This window comes from Bacillus rossius, chromosome 2 (assembly GCF_032445375.1).
Source record: "Bacillus rossius redtenbacheri isolate Brsri chromosome 2, Brsri_v3, whole genome shotgun sequence".
Taxonomy (NCBI): Eukaryota; Metazoa; Arthropoda; class Insecta; order Phasmatodea; family Bacillidae; genus Bacillus; species Bacillus rossius.
Window position 1 is genome coordinate 76,835,938 of NC_086331.1, and position 6,000 is coordinate 76,841,937.

Genomic DNA, 6,000 nt, shown 5'->3' on the forward strand with positions numbered 1-6,000 from the left:
GGCAAGCCTTTAAAAACAGTGTTAATGGAACTTTTTTACAACCAAGTATGTTCAATAAAGTATTAGAGAAAATTTAACACATGATTTCTTTGCCATTGTACATGTTGGCTCCAGTCACACTTGAAAATAATTAAATGTTTTATGACCTTAGCATAGTTCGCAAGCACTCATATATAATTTGTCTCAATTGTAATTGTTAATATACCATGGCTAATAAGTATAGCAGTTTTAAATCTTATGATATTTTTCTTTCCAAAATTTAATCATTACATTTTGCTTATGGTACAGGATACTCTATAGGTTAGCCTCCCATTAATTCTAATTTGCTTTCTGGCTGTAAAAAAAATTTTTTTATCGCATTGTGTCCTCCCATTTTCATCTTTTTTTGGTTTGTATTGGGATAACTTTGATTTTAACCATTTTCTTGGCAAACAATATTTTGATTTTTTGCTATAAATCTATCATCCTAATTGATCATCCCATTTTGACGTGACAACGTCTAATAAATCGATAAACGCCGGCTGCACGCACGAAAAAGTGTCCCGAAACGCACATTGTCCCACTACGATGTGTCCCGTTACGCTCATTGTACGCTTGCGCCGCATCTCTCTTCCACTGGATTGGAACAACCATCGATTTGACTTTTCAATCATGTTTTCGTCGTTTGAATTATTAATATTATGTAATTTAACGATCGTCCACCGATTTTCAGCACAATCGGTACGGTTATTTAAAAGTAATGTTGAATTTTCAAATACGTTTTTGTACGAACAATGGTGTTTTACAGTTACACATAATAATTCAAATTACACCCGGGATCTTTTGCAGAATGTTTTAAAAAATATTGTAACACATAATAAATAAGTTTGGTGTATTTCGGATGTGTATTTGTTAAAAAATCGTATTATAAAAACGAAACATAATTATTCCCCTACGGTGCTGTTGTCTACGGTGACGAACGCGAACCGAACGAATCGCGTAATCGATCTATCCGCTTCCGCGGCAACCAGGCACTCGTTAATACATATTTTCCTTTGCTTATCGCGAGGGGCGTTATTATTAATGAATGATAAATAAAATTTTGTGCCCGGGGCCACAATTGCATATCGTTTTGAGCACTGGAAGACATAAAAACGTAAAATATTCTCGACGAATTTTAATCTCGGCCTAAGCGCACCACAAGCGTCTGGGTTGGAGATTAAAGCCGAAATTCTTTCTTAAACTTACTAATACTTATTTTATTAACTGCAACGGCATTTTTATTAAATTCTACGTTTAATTTCACGACGAACAAACTTCGTCGTTAAATGTGTAATTGTGAAAAAGCGTAAAACATTCTCGACGATCTTAATAGTTAATAACAACGTTAAGTTAAATAACGAATATGTATAAAAGTTATAGTTAAAATAATCTATTCGTTATAGTAATAAAGATATTTGAATTAATGAGGGCAAATAAAAGTAAATTTATCAATTAAATTGTAGATTTCATTTCACTCCTTCTTTGTATCCATACAAAATAGTGATAATTCAATAAAAATGATTCAATTTTATTCATAAAAGTATGCAATCATTTCATCAATGTTTTGTTATGACGTTGCCACGTTAAACTATCGTCCGTAAACCGACTTTACAGACAACCAATTTTTTTTTAGGAAACTAATTCCTTGTGAATTTTTGGTATTAAATTTCCATTGATATAATATTTTTATGTAGATCAACCACAAACTCGTTTTCACCATTTAATATTTCCATTATTGGATTTATTTGTAATGCCTCACATTGTGAAATTGTTTTTTGGGAGCTCTTAGAATTTTGGGCTCCATTAGTTCGTCCTAACATTTAAATTTAACCCTACCTCCAGTATATATTCAAAAGTTATATTTAATATCAGTCATTTTAATTTTCCAAAATTCCTTTATTTACCATTATTTACTTCAATTTTTAATGATATTAGTAACTTAGTAGTATCACAACATCACAACCCAATTGTGGCCTTTTTCAAGATGTTAATATTCTTTTATGTCCTCCCCAGCATGTTGAGTAGAACTCCCATTTTAACATTGTTGCAGTACCAATACTTTCATTTGTTATTGTTTTTATTCTTGTCCCCATCCTTTTTCTTTAGTTCAAGTTTCATTCCATTACGAACACTTCTCATTACCCTTAACTTCCTATCACTTCAAGAACTATTTTGATCCATTTAGCTTCTTCCGTCACTGTGAAGTAATATAATTTTTTAGAGTGTTAATTTCTTTTGGACATTCGTCCTTTATTTTAAGTTTAGGGTACTATTGCTATTGCACAAATGCTGTGGGTCATGTGCTTAATTTTTCTTAACCTTTGGTTTTACATTTTCTCAGTGAAAAACTGGATGCCATATTGCCTTTTGTGTTGGTTTTATTTTCTATGGTTAATTTCTTTATATTTATATGTAATGTAAGATTCATTATTTTTCAGTATTTATGTTTCAGATGTACTGTTAAAGTTGTTATAATTTTTTTAATGTTAAACAGTTCAACAAATTTGGAAAATATTGTAATGTGCCTCCAGATTTTAAAAGAACTGTATAGAATTAAAATAATTTAATTAATATGTTTTGTAAAAGTATAAAGTAAGTTTTGTTTAAAAAGAGAACCTGTGATTAGTTATTTTGTTGCACCAATGTGAAAGCAATATTCTATCAGTATGTACATCTGTTATCTATGATCAACTTCGTCTTCGAAAGGACGCTCTGATCTTCTCATCTGGTCAGCCATCATGTGATTACATACATTTTGAAGTACAAACAAATCCATTTGATTTAATGTGGTAACAGAGAATTTCTGGCCACCTATGGGTGGTTCCACGAGTCGGTGTTGCAAAATTAATAAAGTATAAACAAATTAAAATATAAAACATATGACAGGGTATAAATCACTTTTTTTGGCCTTGTTCATTTGCACCATGCACTTTACCGTTGTGTATTACAGTCACACATACCCTGACATTTTGAGACGTTACCTCATAAATGTAATAAATCTAGTAAATCACGAATTCTTAAAGTTGTGTTTATTTCATATTAAAATTATTTAAGTTAACAAAATATATTCCAGGGTAGTTTCACTATACCAAGTTCCATTTGACACATTAATATTTTGGGTACATATCCCGATGTCCCCAAACGTGATGCATGCTGTCACACGCGTGAGTCCGCTATCTTGATAACTTCAGCTCGTGGGTGTAGAAGAAGAGAATAATGCTATTTTCCAGCATTCTAAAGTAGTGTTACCGCCTGACGTTCCAGCTCTCGGAGGCAGAGACTTAAATATACCATTTTCCCACCCGGGGCAAGAAATCGTCTTGGCGCACCCTCCCCTGCCCCCAATTTTTCCCCAAACCAACCAACCAAAAACAAAACCTTTCCCAAAAACACGTCATATCAACACCACATATGGATTCCATTATTCCAAATTTTTTTTTCCATCTCAAATGAAAAATTAATGTATTTATTTGCAATCATTTCATTTTTAGTACAGCATACAGTATCAATTTAACTCTAAGATATTTAATTCACATTTAATCAAAGAGTAACATTATTTGGTATTCCCTTTCACAGTGCGTGTCATAAATACTGCAAATGAAATTAAAAGTTTTTCCTAGGATATAGGAAGATGTGTATGCTGAATCAACAGAAAGAACAAGATATTTGATAATGAGAAATATTGCTAATCTTAGGAATAACAGACTCGTGAGTGCGCTATTTATATTAAGATGTGTCTACAGGTCATGGCACGCACTGGGTAGCATACATAAAGTCTGGAAAAAATGGCCGAATACTACGATAGTTTTGGAAATTTACGACTTCCGCCAGAACTTGGACGGTACCTGGGCCGGACCACTACATTGTTCTACAACTACGAAACCGAACAGTCGCCTAACCAAACAAACTGCGGACACTTGTGTTTTCGCTTTTTATCTAAAAAAAATATATAGCTAGCAAAAAATGTTTTTTGTTTTAGTTTTTAAAGACAGTACACATATGAAAACAAATCAGTCATGTTGATAACACACATCCATTTGGGTCATAGTTTGGAGCTGTGGGCGGTCTATTTCCTGCCCCTGGAGTTGGGAGGAGAATGGTGTATCGTACTCAAAGATTTTCAAACGTATAATGTCATACCGAATATCGACAAAGAAAACTGCAAGATCTGCAGTAGTATGTAAATGGGCATACTGAAACAGGCGTCAGGCGGTGGAGCCTGGAGCCGAGCCAACATCTTGGATTGTGACGTCACACCGGCCATATTGGATGACCTTGACCTTGACCTTTGACCTTAAATTTGATCCTCAAAACTTGCCAAAATTGGGCAAAAATTGCCCAAAATTCCTCAAAATTAGCCAAAATTTCAATTTTTGTGGAAAAAAATTCCGCCAAAAAATCTCAAAAATTTTGATAAATTGAAAATTCCCGTTTTCGAGGGAAAAATTTTCCCGTTTCGAGGGAAAATTCCCGTTTTTAGTCCTTAAAAATCCCAGTGGCTGAAAATTCCTAAAACTGGCTTAAAACTCCTAAGAGATAGCCGCTTATAAGCCATTTCTAGGAATAAGGATACCATGACCACCATTTTGAAAGATGACGTCACCGTTGCAGTTTCCGTTACGGTCGCCATTTTTAACTTTTTTATTTATTATCCGATTTTAATGAATTTTTTTTAAATTTATAAAAAAATTCACTTAATAAAATTAAATAAAGTTTTAATAAAAACCAAACATTTACGACACGGAGCTCGGAGTCCGCGTATCGAACCCGGTGCGGGCAAACAAAAATGGCGACTGATCCTTCCCCCCCGTGGTGGCTGCTGACAGACTGACCCCCGACACTTATGTCAAAGTATATATCGTCACCTAGTATGACGTCATGGTCGCCATCTTGTCTTCGATGTTGGAAGCCATCATCATTGTATCGTCGGCTAGAGTGCGCTGACGCCATGTTAGTTTAATTCTTACCCGCTAGAGTGCAGTAATCATTTAACACTAAGGTGCCCGCCATCTTGAAATTCGGCCGCCATCTTGAAATCATGTAATAATGTAGCTAGAAAAGCGGGAAAAAATCCAAAATTCATTAAATAAATCACGCATTAACTTACATATTGATTCGATCGATTCCTGTCCTCGGTTCGATACCCGATCAATGCAATAATGTTTAATTTTATGTAAAAAATAATAATTTAAATAATCCATGTTCATCATTCGTAAAGAGACTTTAAGTCATCTACTACCATCATCCTATCAGACATCAAGACCACCATTTTGGAAATTCATAATTTTAATGCTAGAGATTCGGGAAAAAGTTCAAAATTCATTAAATAAATTTGTAATCCATATAATGATTGATTGGATCGACTAAGGTCCTTGGTTCGATCCCTGGCCGATACAAAACAACTTTAATTAAAAAAAATACTAAAAAAGTGTTAGGTTTGAGAAAATAAAAACACTACAAGTTCTTTTAAAAAAAATTTTATTACATAAATTCAATACACTACTACAAGTACAAAAAAAACACTGACAAATTACTTAAGCCTTCTGGATTCCTCGATTCAAACAGTCTTCTTATTGTACGGACTAAGCCTTTTACATGACTTTAAATGTCTATCCGATCCTGTCATCACCGCAGCCAGAGAGGGACTGTAGTTCATATCACTTATATAATCTCATTAGCCGGTACAACACATGAGTCAAATCAATAACCATGTTCATTAGTCGTCTCGGAGCATTTTTTATAATGACGATGTAAGCTATCGAGACGTGAAATTAGTTTATTGCACTTATTGCACTGAAATTGTATTCTTTGAACATTATTAGAACAACCGCTTCTTTCATGTCTGCGAGCATTTGAGGTGATAGTAAATGATGCACCACAGTATTTGCACTGATGCGAAGTACGCTCTTCATTAATTGAAGTATTCAATGCTGATGAAACTTCAGCTGATGGTGGAACAGCACATATCGAAGTCTCCTC